The 17,654-nt window shown below is 37.3% G+C and overlaps 1 long non-coding RNA gene across 2 annotated transcripts in view; it reads right to left on the bottom strand.

The window, feature by feature from the left end:
• Positions 1-651: 651 nt before the first annotated feature.
• The window catches only part of LOC123937045, a 55,780-nt gene continuing 38,777 nt past the window's right edge, over positions 652-17,654 (bottom strand). Inside the window, exons 3-5 of one of the 2 annotated variants that reach the window (XR_006817405.1) lie at positions 8,579-9,218; positions 2,155-2,229; positions 652-1,009 (exon numbers count right to left, since the gene is read on the bottom strand). This is a non-coding gene — a long non-coding RNA (uncharacterized LOC123937045). Of the gene's footprint in view, positions 1,010-1,617; positions 2,230-8,578; positions 9,219-17,654 lie in introns of those variants that run through there. The other variant, XR_006817404.1, reaches the window with a different exon arrangement.

Below are 17,654 nucleotides of genomic sequence, written 5' to 3'. Positions count from 1 at the left end.
ATCTGGGATTAAATCTATTCCTTTTGGGTTCCCAGATATTCCTTTATAATAGAAGGAGATTAAACATTTTAAAAACATGTGTTGAAACCTATCTATGATGAGTTTTGACCTAAAATTTGAGAAATTGAATAACAAATCCACTTTTAATGATTGACCGTGAAAGCTTAAACAATTGTGGCTTGATGAATTCAGATTCATCCTATTAAAAACATAACCATGTGTAATGTGGTTAATCCTCACTGATTATAAGATTTAAAAAGTATAGAATGGCTTAATTCTTGATATAGCCAAAAAGCCATATCACAGTGCTATGAATAAATAGGTATATACAAAAACGCTCACTTTGTCAGCAGACTATAATCTTAATAGAAGTTGAGATAATATATTAGTTAGCATAAGATGTGAGATGCCTTGAAAAGAAGTAAGATTGACTTTGTAAAGATAGCTTCTTGGGACCTAATATCCTATTCTGGGATCTTGTTAATTTTATCAGGCAGAACTTTTGTAGGAAGTTCTTTTTATTCTCCTTTTTTTCCTCTCTGAAGTACTTCCAAGTTCACAAATTGTACTTTTGATAGCATATACACTTATTACAATATATTGTAAATGTTTATTCATGACCCTTAAAAACTGCAAATTCCATGAGGGTAGGATAATATCTATTTCTTGGTTTGTTCCTATCACTCTCCACACTATCTGGCACATCGGCGGTACATAATATTTGTTTCATAAATAAATGTGTAACTGAAACAAATATAATTTATTATATTATATATAATATTATATTATATTATAACATATCATATCACCAGTTGTGGCCGATAGAAAGTCTGTGGAAGTGACATATACATTTTCAGATCCGGTCCATAAAAATCTCACTCATAGCTCCCCTTCTTTCTTTTCATGGATGAAGTGGCGTCCACAAGATGGGAGTAACCTTTGTCTCTGAGTCCCCACTGGGATCCGAGTAATCCAGCCACCCCCAGACCAAACTGCCAATCACAGTCACCTATTATAGGAGAGGAAATACATTGTTTCCACTGAGATTTTTCTTTTCTTTTCGTTTTGTATTTTTGTTATAATAGACGAGCATAGCATAGCTTACTCTGAATAATTCAGTCTCATGCTAAGGATACATAAATGTAGTCCTTCTGTCACTCAGCATTGTCATATACTTCGAATTGCTTTCATGTTGAAGTCATATTTTCCTAGACTTTAAAGTCTTCACTAATCCTTATCAAATTTGGCTGTATACTTTATTATCCATGTACTGTGAAGAGCTTTTTGAATTACTGAATATTAGGTGACAAGTGCAGGTAGTTAAAAGAAAGGTTATATGAAAATAGACTAACAATTTCTGAAGGTTTGAAGAAAATTACAAAAGAAAGCAGCAAATTTTAAAGTAAGTTCTAAGGGAATAAAAGATTATATTATATTTGTTAATTCAAATTGGATTTCTTTTTATGCTAGTAGGACATCAGCTTCATAAAACTCGGAGGCAGAACTATCAAGAGGTGCTTTGATTCAAAGTTTTTTTTTCTATTTTTCTTTCTTGTAATTATTTTTAAAATGCAAGTAAATGAAGATATAGTCCATACAAATTAGAGATCATGCTTCTTTTCATTAACCTTAAAAACTTTAATGTAGATAATTAAAAAAAATTTGTATATCACATGGTTCAAAGTTCAAAAGACACAAAAGGCCACACACTGAAAGTCTCTTTCCCACCATGTTTCCCAGACCCTTAGTTCTCCTTATCAGAAGCAAGTTAAGCTGCCAATTTCTCATGTATTCTTTCAGGGATTTCATGTATTTATATATCATCTCCACCTATTTTTTTAATTTAAATTCAATTTAATTAACACATAGTGTATTATTAGTCTCAGAGGTAGAATTTAGTGATTCATCAGTTGCGTATAACACCCAGTGCTCACTCCATCAAGTGCCCTCATTAATGTCTATCGCCCAATTCTCCCTTGCCCACACCTATCTCCCCGCTGCCCAGCAACCCTGTTTGTTTCCTAGTTATAGGTCTCTTATGGTTTGCTTCCCTCTCTGTTTTCATCTTATTTTTAATTCCCTTCCCCTATGTTCATCTGTTTTGTTTCTTAAATTCCACATATGAAATCATGTATTCGTTTTTCTCTGACTTACTTCACTGAGCATAATACCCTCTATCCATCCACATCATTGAAAGACTTCATTCTTCTGGACGGGTGTCATCTCCATCTGTGTTAAACACAAATGGTACCACGTGTTATTCTCAGCACTTCATTAAACAATAATTTTTGTATATCATTTAAAATATACCCAGAAGGCAAATATATCTTGCTACTTCCTCTATTACCACCATGGTTCAAGCTAGTGTCATCTCTTAATTCTATTAAAGCAATCCATTTCTGACAAACAAATGGGTCAGCCAGAGTGATCCTTAAAAAAAGCCAGATTGGGGTGCCTGGGTGGCTCAGTGGGTTAAAGCCTCTGCCTTCGGCTCAGGTCATGATCCCAGGGTCCTGGGATCAAGCCCCACATCCGGCTCTCTGCCTGGCGGAGAGCCTGCTTCCTCCTCTCTCTCTGCCTGCTTCTCTGCCTACTTGTGATCTCTGTCTGTCAAATAAATAAATAAAATCTTAAAAAAAAAAGCCAGAACATGTCATTCATCTGTTCTGGACCCATTGATGGCTTCCCATGAAACTGAGAGTAAAAGTCTTTACTTAGGTGACCATAGTGTCCTGATGGTACTCCTCTCACTACCTGTCAGGTCTCATCTCACACCTCTCATCTCTAGCTGTCTATATGTATGTCTCCCCTCGGCTTCTAGATAGCTGTCATACCAGCCTCTTAAATGTGCCATCTCAGGGACTTTCTTTTCCTTTCCTTTCTTCCTTTCTTTCTTTTTTCTTCCTTCCTTCTTTTCTTTCCTTCCTTCCTTCAGATTTTATTTACTTAGTTGAGAGAGAGAGAGAGAGCGAGAGAGCGAGCACAAGCAGGGGGAGTTGGGAGCCCGATGCGGGGCTTGATTCCAGGATCCTGGGATCATGACCTGAGCCAAAGGCAGACGCTTAACTGACTGACCCACCCAGGTGCCCCATCTCAGGGACTTTCTGTGGGAGCTCTATATATGGGTGGCTCTTTCTCCAGATATATGCATGCCTCACTTCTTTCAGGTCTCTGTTAAAATACTACCTTAACTTCCCTGACAATCCTAAATACAAGAGCAACAATCTGGGCAAATATCTATTCTCCTCCCCCCCTTTTTTTTTTCTGAGCAGAGAGCCTGATGTGGGGCTCGATCCCAGGACCCTGAGATCATGACTTGAGTTGAAGGCAGAGGCTTTAACCCACTGAGCCACCCAGGTGCCCCACCTTGTTTGGTTTTACTCCATTTCACATTTATACATTTTTATTTGTTTATTGTTGGTATTCCATGTGAGAAGGAACTTTGTTTTATCCAATTTGTATCCTCTTTGTTTAGAATATAGTAGGTACTTAATAGGTTTTTATTAAAAAAATAGACAAATGAGTCACCATATTAGTGCATAAACCTGTATTCCATTCTTTTTTAATGGTTGCTTAGTATTCCACTGTGCATGTGCCTTAAGATATTTAACTAGACCCCAACTGAGGGATATTTAGGCTGTTTTCAATCTTTTGGTGAAAAGACAATACTGCAAAGAATAATCTTTTACATACTTCATGTTCTAAATATTTGAGTGATGTATGTCTGAAGGGTAATTTCCTAGAAGCAAAGTAATTTGCTTTTGTGACTTTAGTAACTATTGCTAAATTGTCTCCCAAAGAGATTAATAATCGCATCAATCATATATGCATGCCTGTTTCTCTGCCTCTTCAATAACATGTCTTAAACAGCCCATATTCATGTCACATGACTGCTTTCCTAAGATAACTTTATTCTCAAAAGTTGAATGAAATCCAAGGGACATAGAGAGAAATAACATTTTCCTAATTATCTTCCTAAGAAGGGCAAGTGAGTAGAGTAAGGACAAACATGACATGACACACTGGATAAAAAAAAAAAAATCTGAAGAAGCTGATAATTCAGTGAAAAAAATGACAGTAGCAGAATTACTAGATATATTTACCAACATAAACTTCATGCCGATAGGTATAGAAGGAATAGGCAGACATCTTAATTTTACTTATTGTTACCACTTCATTCAGAGTGATAGGCCATTTTCCCCAGGTCCAGTTATTAGTTTAGTTTTCATTTAGTTTCAGTTTTCATCCTCCACCCCCATATTTGAGGTAGGTTTTGAGAGAATCACAGTTTCTTTCCTGGATTTACTGCTTCAGTCACACACCAGCAGCCTTTCTCAACGGGCATTCTATGGAAGAATTAAACTCTCATTACCTAAGATGGAGGTTAACGGACTTTTCTCTGAAGGACCAGGCAGTAAATATTTTTGGCTTTGAATGCCATATAGTATTTGGCGTAACTAGGCAAGTCTGCCCTTGTAGCTCAAGAGCAGTCATAGGCGATACATAAATGAATGAGCAAGACTGTGTGCCAGTCAAACTTACAAAAGCCACTGGGCAACTGGATTTTCCCCATGTGGTTGTACTTGGTCAACACCTTCCCTAAGACAGCAATTAATGTAGTGAATGAGCTTCTCTTCCATGCAATGAGATGGCACTGGCTATCTATCACCCTTGGGAGAAATCAGAAAAGAGCCATGAAACTAATTTTCCGTATGGCTAATTCTTTTGCAAACCATAGATGCGAAAGTCGGTGGGATCTAGAAAACCGTCTTGGAATTGATGTCAGCTTGTTCCTTTGAAACCTGAAAGCTGTGCCTTTGAAAATTGCAGGCAGTGGTCCATATAGCCCTCTTTCTTCATCCCTATTTAACAGTTTTAGTCTGTGGCTCCCTTAATTCCACCTTGCCCCAGGTCCTGAAGACCGGTTGAAAGCACATGTTTCTGCCTCTTGTGTTCTCTTTCTAACTCCCTAGTTCAACCATGGTTTTATGTTCTCATAACTCAATTGATGCCAACAGTATTTTAAATAAACATAGCCCCACTAGTAGTTTTTATAAGCTTTGTCCAGTGGGTGGGAGACTAAGGGATGGAGCACTGGAGATATTTCTCTCTCTAGGGGAGGTGATACGTGATTTCTGGGAGAAAACCAGTGTCCAGAAGATTAATGACCCAAACACAGTATGTAGCATGTGGGGTCCAGTCTGAGCACATAGGTTGGGCCCTGAAGAGTCACTGGATTATGTAGGACAGGATTAGTTTATTCTGAGATAGGGGAAAAGACATAGCTCACCTGCCTGTCTGCATTTTCCTTTCTATTTTTTATTTTCTGCAAACCTTCTAGACTTTTCCTTGTTTCTTTATATCTTTTTCCCAGAAGGATTTAGGATTGAAAGAAGAACAAGTTAAAACTTAAGCTAGATGGTCTAGTTTCTGATTAGCTCTTCAAATAATAGATTAAGCTTGAGAAAAGCTCAAAACCATTGAGTAAAGTTGGCTTTTGCATTATTTGTCAACTTTTTCAATTCTTTCTCTGTTTTCAGGTAGCACAAATCATGGATTGTTAATTTTATTTCTAGAAAAATTTACTCCGATTTCCATATGATTATGCATTTATTATTTTATTGGGGTGGTTAAATGCAGAGGTAACATTTTGAACCCATCTGTGTGTTTTATCACCGTCATGAGTGCTTGCAATACAAAGGTTTTCTCAGGAATAAAGTGACTCAGATTTCCTGTCCTTGGCCTTTCTTCCCAAATCAGACCAAAGAGAAATAAAATACTTTAGTCTTTAATCAGTTAAAATACTGATAGTTGGGAAAATAACAAACAGGAGCATGTTGTCTTACCTATTGTCAAGCAAAATAAAATGTTTACTTGTTGGAAACACTATATCTTCTTTGAGTCTCTCTCTCTCTCCCTGTTTCTCCTATCTCCTTTTTTCTTGGTGGAATTTTTCTCTTATCTGAGCAAACGTTTTTCTTTGTTTGGCTCTTATTCTCTGAGTGGACATGAAAGCGATCCATTAACACCAACGTGGGTCTATTTTAAGAATAGGAGTTTGAAATATATGTAATTCTTATCCACCATATTTCTCCAATTCTTAGCTCTTCTTTACTGCCTTTTAAACACTTTGCGAAATGGAAAACCTGTTCGAACAAAAAACAGCTAATTCTTTTAGAGATGCATGAGGAAATGCTATGCAGGGAAGCAGGGTTTCTTTAGTATGTGGCGGCTTGAAAGTTGCTGTTAAAGCAAGAGGACATTTTTGTCAAGTGTGATGAGAGTTTGAACAGAGTCTAACATTCTCATTAAGGAATAAAAATAAGGGTTCCAAATCTATATATTTATAGTAACTTTCAGAGGGCACGCGTATAGTTAAACTTCTAATTGCACACAGCAAAACAGGAGGCGTTTGAGATGGGTACAATTTGTGTACTTACCCAAGCTCTTTTTTTTTTTTAAGATTTTATTTATTTATTTGTCACAGAGAGAGAGAAGAGAGTACAAGTAGGGAGAGCAGAGGAAGAGGGAGAGACAGGCTCCCTGCTGAGCAAGAAGCCCGATGGGGGCCCTATCCCAGAAGCCTGGGATCATGACGTGAGTCACATGAGTCACATGAGTCACATGCAGACACTTAACTGACTGAGACACCCAGGCATCCCTATCCAAGCTCTTTTATCAAGAATCCAGGATGGGAAGCTATTAAGAACAGGAATTTTTGAGAGAATACCAATATCTCCCAGTCTCTGGAAGGTTCAGGTTTTATTTAATTTTCTATTACTTTGGCTGTCAATCAGAAATGAGAGAATATTTAGATAAACTTAAAGATAGAAAGTTTCTTAAAATATTTTAAAAATTAATTTGGGGCCCTGGCTGGCTCTATTGGAAAAGACTACGACTCTTGATCTTGGAGTTGTGAGCCCCATGCTGGATGTAGAGATTATTTAAATAAATTTAAAAAAGAATTTTGTGCTTGGTGGGGATAAAGTTTAAGAATATGTTATGTAGCTGAGACAATTTATTTACAACTTATATGCAATCACGATACAGCAACATTCTTATTTGGGGATAAAGTTTAAGAATATGTTATGTAGCTGAGACAATTTATTTACAACTTATATGCAATCACGATACAGCAACATTCTTATTTTCTTTTATTTACAACTTATATGCAATCACGATACAGCAACTGACTGAGTAGTACAGTTGCTTCAGAAACAACTTGAATTGATTCGATAGATTGGTTATACTCCAGGCAACAAAATTATAATCTAGGGATTTGTCAGTTATTCTATTAAACATGTTAGGGAAATTTCATTTCATGTCTCTTCTTTATCATCTGGACTGAAATATGTTTTTAAAATATTTTATTTATTTATTTGATAGAGAGTGAGTGAGAGAATGAGAACATGAGGTGGGGGGCCGAGGGAGAGGGAGAAGCAGGCACCCCGCTGAGCAGGGAGCCCTATGCGGGACTCTATCCTAGGACCCTGGGATCATAACCTAAGCACAAGGCAACCACGTAAACAACTGAGCCACCCAGGTGCCCTGGACTGAAATATTCTTAATTCATTGTTAAGTGCTTACCATTCCCACTCAGTGCAATACAGTGTAAGATGAGTTAAGGGACTGAACTGGGCAGCATCAGTTCAGTCCCTTAACTCATCTTACACTGTATTGCACTGAGTATTTTCAATCACGTTGTAGACGTTTCTGCTTTCCCAAAAAACCACATCAAGTAAACCTAAAGGTCTAAAGGAATATCAATGCTTTCTCATAATAACAGCTAGACTTTTTGAGCAACTATCTTAGGCACTGAATTATACATTTTATACATGCTGAGTCTTATCCATTCATCAATCCAGCAAAGAACATCTTTCTTATCTTCACTTTTTTCCCAGAGAACATCAAGGCTCAGAAAAATGAAGCAATTTGCCCAAGCACATAAAGAAAAAATTGGAGAAGATTCAAACCCAGACTTATTTGTCCTTAAAGTGCATGCTTTGTCCTTTCTAACTTCATGCATCCCTTCGAATTTTTGGTATTTTGACCCATTACTTGGATGACTGCAAGGTCCACTTTGCTAAACAATATGCTGACAGTAATGTGCGTATTTACCTATGGCAGGGAACTGCTTCTATTAACTCTGCTTGAGAGCAAAATGTACAGGACATGGACAAGTATAGACGAATTGGGTCTTTTCCATACTGGAACTCAATAGCCAGAAGCAATATAGACCTAAGCTATCATTCTTACTAAATGCATGTTAGCTATCTTTGGCAGTGTTGTGGATTCCTTCTTGTCACTACAATACTATCAGTATCAATTGTGATGACTTAATATCTATTTATAAGATAAATACAGGAAATTGCACTTTTAGGGAAAAAATGGACATAGAATGACACTTTTTCCTAGATACTTATACATTATGAATTTACACAGTACTAGGATCAGAAGTTTATAAAGACTCATGTCATTGTAAACCGTATTGTGCTGCAGAACTTAAAAATTTGTGTTTTATAACCCACTGAAGCAATGATAGTATTTTTATTTAGTGTAAACCATTCAAAATTTCTACCTTAACTCAGTGAATATATGTAGTATTCTTTCTATTTCATGTTTATTTCAGAAAAGAAGTAGTTACACAGTTGATTGTAGTTTGCACATCATGTAGTAGGACAATTAAGTTTCTTATATGTTACCATATGAATCTCAAGTTTAAACAAGTGATTAAAATGAGCTTTTTTTTTTTTCTCTTAGCAAATTATTAACACATGTGATTTGGGCTCTTCTTGCGATTCGTACTTTCTTCTTCTTATTACCATGTTGGACGTATTCCTTTGTATAAACCATTGCACCTCGCATGGTGTATTGCTCTTCATAGGCATAATAAATATTTTTAAATAAAGCTGAGTCACACAAATGTTAGGAAGCCCTCTCCCCAGGATTTCCTTCATTAAGGGTTGTTACCATCTTGCCTGATCGATAAATGCATCTTTTAACTTTCTTAATCATCTCTTCCTCTTATTAACTGTGGGTTAGTTGCTCCTGTGGCCACTTCCTCCATGTCCTTAGTGGAAAGTTTCTGTGACTGTGACATCATAGATGGCCTCCGTGAACCTAAACAGCTTCAGTTTTGTGTTCTTCCTTTGGGCAGTTTTTCTTCTTTTTGGACTCTTTTCTTTTCTTCTTCTCTTCCTTTATTTGGTGTTCTTCCTCTATAATAAAAAAGAATGGAGAAAAAAGGAATGAGAATCAACCATTGGGAAATAGAAATTAACTTTGGTTGTATAGGACTTGGGTACTCATTGTCGTCACTTTTCCTGTCAGCTAAGGAAAGGAAGTGGACCGCGGGAACGAGGACAGAGCAAAGAGGAAGCAGAAATCCAACTACTGAGAAGAGACTGCTGAACATTCATTTCTTGCCAGGTAATGTTTTTGTTCAGTACCACCAAGGCTGATCACGTCCTTTACAAGACATGAGCTGTCTCTGCAGTATTTGAGCATTCAGATTGATGTTAAAGTTAACTGGGTATGAGAAGACAGAGCGGGGTATAGAGGGCTGCATGATGGATTCTGGGAGCCCCTTCTGCTCAGATCCTCAGGTCCTAGTGTCATTATTATGTGGTCTGGTGGCCAATCATAGTCTGTTACAGAAGTCTGTGGACCTAGTGTAGGAGCTATCAAGATACCATTTCTTTAGGCACTAGTTTACATTTTTAGGGAGAAACAAGTCAATCACCACGCAGACATAATTATGACGGTCTTCCAGAACATCAAGAAGTCTTGTTTAAACCAGGGGGTAGGCAAGAGAATCAGTAAAGACTGGGGAAAACCACTAAACCAAAAGACACAGATGTTCTTTCCTTTGCTATGAACTAACACTATGATCTTTGACAAATCTTTTTATTTCTTTGGTTCTATTTTCTAAATTTTTCAGATGAGTTGTCTCAGGTGCGCTTTAAAGCACCGTATAGTTTTGGGATTCTACTTCTCTCAACTGTGATCATTCATACTGTCCATTATATTGTTTAGTGATGATGTCAATTATTATTACTAATCTTCGCTTATTTATTCATTAAGCAATTACTGTTGAGCACCCATGATGCATCCAGATCTGTGCTACATGCTGGGGATACATCAGTGAATAAAGCTGATAAAGATTCCTGTCTTCTCCTCCCCACATCTCCCAAACTCACATTCTTGCAGACAGAAACAGGCAATAAACAAACAAAAAAAAAAAAAAAGAAGAAGAAGAAGAAAATGTATATTATAATAGTAAGTGCTATATTAAAAAAAATAAAACATGACAGGAAGGATCAGGAGTACTGAGGTGAGGAGGAGTTGAAATTTAAATGAGGTATCTCTTTTGTCATCTTATTGAGAAGATGACATTGAGTAAAGACCTGGAGAAGGAGAAGTGAGCTGTATGGATATGAGCTGTAAAAGCAATACAAGCAGAGAAAGAGTGACCAGTGGCAAGGTCCTAAGGCAGGAGCATTTCTGAATGTTCCAGAAACAGCAAGGATGGCAGTGTGCAGAGGGGGTCTAGGGGAGAGAACTAGGGAAGAAGGGGAAAAACATTTGGCTCTGTGGGCCTTTGTAGAGATTTGAGCTTTTACTGTCAGTGAAACAGGAAACTATGACAAGCTCTGAGCCAAGGGACGATACAATTAATTACTGCAGCACTCCAGATGAGAAATGATGGCGGTTCACCAGGACCGTGTCTGTGCAAGTTTAAGAAGACGTGATTGAGGTCTGTTTCTATTTTGAAGCTAGAGCTAACAGGTGGTACTGACAGTTTAGATACGGGGTATGAGAGAAAGAGAGACCTGTCTTGAGCTACTGAACACAAGCAGGGGGAGTGGGAGAGGGAGAAGCAGGCTTCCTACTGAGCAGGGAGTGCAGTGCAAGGCTCGAACCCAGGACTCTGGGATCATGACCTGAGCCGAAGGCAGCCACTTAATAACTGGGAGCCGCCCAGGCACCCCAGCATTTAGATTTATAATCAAATTTACTACAGTAAAACTTTTGGCAGTTGAAAGTGAATTAGAAATTTCACAAACAGGGGTGCCTGTGTAGTTCAGTCAGTGGAGCATCCAACTCCAATTTGAATGGTACTTTAAAAAAAAAAAAAGATGGTATCGTGACCTGAGCGGAAGGCAGACTCCTAACTGACTGAGCTACCCAGGAGCCCCTTGAATGGTACTTGCCAGGGTTGAATTCAGAACCTGGAAATTAAGACGTGAGCAGATATCAAGAGTCAGATGATTAACCCACTGAGCCACCCGGGCACCCACATTTGAAAAGATCTCTTAAATACAGTATCATTTAAGTCACTGATATTATAAAGATACTGTAAAGAAATTGTCTAGCTTATAAGTTCTTCAAATTTCTTAGTCACGATAGCTTCTCATGTGTGTGTGTGTTTTAAAGTGGGGGGAAAGTCTTTTTTTTTAAGATTTTATTTTATTATTTGACAGAGATCACAAGTAGACAGAGAGACAGGCAGAGAGAGAGGGGAAAGAAGACTCCCTGCTGAGCAGAGAACCCGGTGCGGGGCTCGATCCCAGGACCCTGAGATCATGTCCTAAGCTGAAGCTTAACCCACTGAGCCACCCAGGCGCCCCATCATGTGTGTTTTTAAAAGTAAGCAAAACCTTGAAGAATTCTGATGCTGTGGCAGCTGGCCAAAGACCATGTTTTCATTGCTTATCTGATTATCTTTTATTTATTGCGAGAGAAAAAGTAGGCATTACCTAAAGAAAAGGAAGATGTGAATGGTCTCCAGATGAATAAAGGGGGTATTTCAAGAGAGTCCTCTCAGCAAAGCTAGGTTTCTAGTCCTGTGCTACTTTGAAAGGAATGTCCTGTATAAAAATGTTAGACTGGGTTGACATATCATGAAAATAACTAAAAGGTGTCAGAGAATAGGGAATCTGAGAGAGGGAAACATTAACCTCCATTTTTGTCAAGAGAAGAATAAAAGATTAAAGAAAGAACTTTTTCTCAAGAATAAGAACCACCTTTCCACATTGTTTTTCTCTGAGTTGCAGAAATGTTCCGGGCTGATGCAAATACATTGGTGAAGAAGCGTCAGATTCATCAAGATTTAGCTAAACTCTTACATATCTGGTAATTACTGGGAGGTCAAATGGATTTTCTTTCATTCTTTTCTAGATATAAAATCCTATATGAAGGTAGGAGTAAAACTCGAAAGGTTAAATAACTAACAATTATACATTGAGAATAGCATGCCTCTACACAGTGAAGTTTCTCTTAGGGTTAACAAATATATTGGTGGACGTGAGTGAAAGTGCAATTACTTTGACAGTTCATGTTAAACGACAACATGACTTTCATGTAAGAATCAAATTGTTAAGTTATTCCTTAATCTGTTCCATATAGATATTTGACCAAATTTTTGTTATTACCTCTAGAATGTCAGTGTAGATAAAGGAGGGACTCCAGGCAGTCACCTGACTGAACTCATTTATATCTCTGTTATCTTTGATTCTCCTTTAACACCCTCAACACCAATGCTGTTGACAAATCTATTTCTGCATTCCAGGACTGTTAGCTAATTATTTGCAGATCCTTGGAATCCACAAACATTCAGAGACTAGCACCGAAGCTGACTGAAAAACTCCTTATGATAATTAAATTATTCTTGAATTCTTGTTGTGTATAAGGAAAAAAAAATCCAGAAATGGTCCCTTTTGAGATTCCCCCCCACCCAGATCACATAGCACTTTTAAAGTAAGAACATCAGAGATAAGTGCTTTGTTTCGATTGCTCCCTAACTCTCAAGTTGCATTCTCCAAATTTTCTGGTAAGACATAAAATCAAATGCATTTTACTTTCTGAACTGATGGATTTTATGCCTAAAATAGTAAATAAGGATACCATAGAATGCTTTGTGAAATTGTTTGAAATTTCTGAAAATGACATCTAAAATATTAGATAAGTTTCTTTAAATGAGTTCAAGAAACAGTCTTAAAAATGGGGAGAAAATGAATTCTACAGATTAGTGTTGGACGCTAAGAAGTTAGTTGACTTGAAATGTTTTTTCATCAGTACAATGCCTAGGACACTAATTTCTGGAGACTCTGTTTCTCCTTTTATAAAATGGAAATTCTAATATTTTCCATGGATTTACCACATGGAAAAACAAAGAGTGTATATAAAATATTTAGTGAAGATACCATTTATCTTTGCAAATACTATTATTTATCAGAAGAATTAATTCTAATGAACGTAACTAGAGCAAGCAATTATATTCAACTTTAAAATTATTTTTTCTTTTTTCCAGTTTTTAAAATTGAGATAGAATTGACTTATAACATATTAGTTTTAGGTGTACAACATGGTGCTTCACTGTATGTATATATTGTGAAATGATTGTCTTAATAAGTCTAGTTAATATCTTTTGCTATTCATAGTTGTACAATTTTTTCTTGTGATGAGAACTTCTAAGCTCTACTTAAACTTTTTAATTTTTAATTTTTTTATACTCAAACTTTTTTTAGCAATTTTCAAATATACAATACCATATTATCATAACTCCTAAATATACATTACTCTATTATTAATTATAGTCAACTACTTTTCTGAAACATAAATACTACATAGTATTAAAAGAGTTCTTCCAAATCAGGAAAAGTGAACACTGGTGATATTTGTATTACTTGCCAAGAAAAACAAAGGTTTGAAAAGACATCTGAAAAACATTTGTGCAAATACAAGTCTTCCTAATAATACAAGAGTGAAGATTGTAGGGAGAGTCTTTGAAAAGGATTGAATTAAAGAGCTGAGCAATGAGCCTAGATGGGGAATGGTACTATAGCCCTGAAAAGTTGACAATAACACATGCCCCATGGTGCACGTACGCAAACACATCGCCATAGACGTTAAAAGCCCAAGTGTATGTCTAAACGAGAACTTGATGCTATAGCCAAAGCCCTTCTCTTAAACTGTTGCCTTCTTAAAGCACGAAAGAGACTAGAACAGGATACAAAACAGACCTATATCCCTGGGCGGCTGATAGTGTGCATATGTTTGTACAAAGTGTATTTTCTAAAGAGGGATAGGATTGGAGGTCAGGATTAAGAAATGTAGAATTGCCATTATCCAAGTAAAGTGAGTTCATGACATTTGAGATTCAATTGTCAGAGAAGAAAGAGCACAGAGAATACTAGGTTTACTCTGACTTTATCCACTACTTTTAGCTTTGTAAAAAAAAAAAAAGGCCCAAATGCTTATTTTTAACTTGAAACAAAAAGAAAGGTATAGAGGAAGGGAAACAAGAGAGGAAGGAAGGAGGGAGGGATGGGGGAAAGATGAAAGTACCAGAGAAAGTCTATGTTTATCCCGTGAAAATATGCATTTCTTTCTCTAAACAGCTCATAGTAGTTATAAAAATCCTGGCACACCATTTGGCAACTCCCCCCTCCCTGGTATTGTCTAGGGAAGAAAAACATTAATTTCAGTTTACCACAAGTACCATTATCCCATTTTTTAAAAGTAATTTTAAGAATTGTTTAATGAAAACTCTAAGATGTAAACAAAGAGCACTGAAAATTATTAAAATATAACCATCTACCCCTGAGGGTAGAAGTTAAGGTCATCCTTCTTTCTCTCAATTTTCTGTCCTCAAACATTTCTGGAAAATAGTCTTGAGTTTCTGCAAGGAATTATTGGTAATAGTTGTAACCTCATGGTTTCACTAGGGATTCCACGAACAAAGTTTGAGCTATGCCTATGGTTTATGGGTGCTAATTTATCCAACAATTTTTTTCATAACTGTCTTTGCATCCTATACATACCCGTTTACACTTTACATCTGGGTGGGGTCAAGCAGGCTCCAAGCCTCTAAACCCAGCCTAGAGTGTTAGAATATTCTAACACGGCAGTGACAAAGCCCTTCGGGCAAAAGTCAATCAAGCTTCACTGGTTTGGTGTTCTACCTGGAGAAACTTGCCACTAGCATTTAGGCACAAAAGAAGATAAACTTCAGTAGTTAAAGTGTGAGTACATTTTCTAGATAATCAGTCTTTGGCCCAAGAATGCCAAAATAAAGCCCTAGAATTCTTGGGGCGCCTGGGTGGCTCAGTCGTTAAGCGTCTGCCTTCGGCTCAGGTCATGGTCCCAGGGTCCTGGGATTGAGCCCCACACTGGGCTCCCTGCTCAGCGAGAAGCCTGCTTCTCCCTCTCCCAGTCCCCCTGCTTGTGTTCCCTCTCTCGCGGTGTCTCTCTCTATCAAAAAAAAAAGCCCTAGAATTCTAGAAGGAAATATACACATAAGCTAAAATACATATTTGAAATTAAAATAAAAACTTAAAAAATAAAATACATATTCAATGAGCAAATGTTAATTTTTTAATTAAAATAAAAACTTAAAAAATAAAATACATATTCAACGAGCAAGTGTTAATCTTTTTCTCTCTCTCTCTTCCTCTCTTTGTATTTCTCAATCCTAGGATTTCTGGCAATAATTGTGACTGTTGAGTGGCAGAATATTAACTACTCATAAAAAAATGTAGTTATCAGAGTTTCCAGAAAGATGTCATTGAGGCACTCTTTCACCTTAGTATAGACCAGGCCCCGGGAAAAGCTTTCAGGTAGCTTTTGAATGGAATTTTCAATATCTCTTAGGATAATCTAAATATAACCCACTACTTAGAGCTGGAGCCATGAAGGCTGTCACTGCTGGTGGGTGGAGGTTGGGTTACTGGGTAAATAATTTAGCAAACATCCTTCAACTAGGATTAAGTTCCTGGGAAATTGTGTCATAAAAACAAAAATAAATTCTACTACTTTCCTCAAATCTGTAAAGTTGATTTTCTTCAGGGTTAAAATTTTTAGATATAAATTTGATACTGGTTTATTGTACTTGCATACTTTCTTAAAAATGCTTGGACTCTTGACCATCTCAGATGGGAAAACCATAGCTTATGTGGTCTTTAGGGATAACTACTACCTTTCATGCTACAGAATTTTTACTATTTACAAATTGAAGTTTAGGATTGGATTTAGGGAGCTGAGAGCATCCTAGCTGTCTGTAGCCATGACATTTGACAATCTATTACAAAAGATATTCTGCTCCTACCATTGTAAGAAAGTGTCTGATCTTACAATATTTTTTAAAGATTTTTCTGGGGGGGGGGGAAGGGGGAGAGACAGAGTGTGAGAGAGAGAGAGAGAACACACACGTGTGCACAAGCACGGTGGAGGGGCGGAGGGAGAAATAGACTTCCTGGCTGAGTAGGGACCCAGTTGTGGGACTTGATGTGGGGCTTGATCCCAGGACTCTGGGATCATGACCTGAGCTGAAGGCAGATACTTAACCGACTGAGCCACCCAGGTGACATGATTTTACAATTCTTGAAACAGGTTTCCATTTGTAAGAGTCATATAACAAGCTTATATAAAATATACATTGGATATTTGAAAGTTCGATCTCGGTGCACCTGGGTGCCTCAGTGGGTTAGGCCTCTGCCTTCAGCTCAGGTCATGATCTTAGGGTCCTGGGATCTGGCTTGCATCTCTGCTCAGCAGGGAGCCTGCTTCCCTCTCTCTCTCTGCCTGCCTCTCTGCCTGCTTGTGATCCCTCTCTCTGTCAAATAAATAAAACCTAGAAAAAAAAGTTGGATCTCTATCTCAAGAATCTATCTCATTAATAAACAAAATATTTAGTGCCTGTGTAAATAATTCCTTCACCATGATTAGTATTTTATAGTTTTCAAGGTTTACTTGAATGCATCATTTCACTGGATCTTCCTGCCAGGCAGGGTAAGTGATGTTATCTCCATTTTACAGAGTAGGAGATTGAGGCTTACAAACTTTTGACGACTGACCTTGAATTTCAGAGTTAATAAAGTTTTTGAGAAATAAAGCAGTGTGGACCAACAAAAATAGCTAAAGAAACCCATTTTGGAGTGATTTTTAAAAGTTTTTGTCCTGAAGAAATCTTTCTTCTTCCTTAGTAAATGTTTCAAGATTGTCTGAACTATTCAGGGAATTAAAAAAAAAAAAAAAAAAAAGACACCTCTCCCTCCCCCATGCTGTGGGAGCGGTGGTTTGGGAACTCTCAGCAGCAGCTTAAAAGCAAAGCTCTTTTTGTCCAAAGACACAGTATCCCAGAAGTACCCATGGAACTCTATATAATCAGTGGAATGAGGCCAGCTATAGCACATTCCTTTGAGACGTTTTCATCTTGATTCTTGTTAAGATTCCCAGGTGTGTAAATAGGCTGTAGGATTCCCAAACTGGCTTTCTCTTATTTGCATCTCAACACTTCAGGAAGTAAACTGTGGGCCTTATTTCTCCCAAGATCTTTTGTAGTCTGTTAAACAGAAGTCAACAAACCATATTCTTGAATTTACTGGGTTACTGCTGTATTTCCATTCCTATGAAATTCATTACATTATATCTAATTCCACCCGTTTGTGGGTTATTTTGCCATCTTTTAAAAAATTTCTTATGCCCATCAAATGGTGTTTTCTGCATCAAAAAAAGTTTTATCTGGATATGTGGCATTTTCTTTTTTTTGGGAAGAATTTTTTTTTTTTTAATTCTTAAGTAATCTCTATCCCCAAAGTGGGCTTGAACTCACAACTCCGAGATCAAGAGCTGCATGCTCCTCCGACTGAGCC

Source organism: Meles meles, chromosome 2, assembly GCF_922984935.1.
Source record: "Meles meles chromosome 2, mMelMel3.1 paternal haplotype, whole genome shotgun sequence".
Taxonomy (NCBI): domain Eukaryota; kingdom Metazoa; phylum Chordata; class Mammalia; order Carnivora; family Mustelidae; genus Meles; species Meles meles.
The sequence above is the reverse complement of the archived record's forward strand: the minus strand, read 5'-3'. Positions and strand labels throughout refer to the sequence as shown.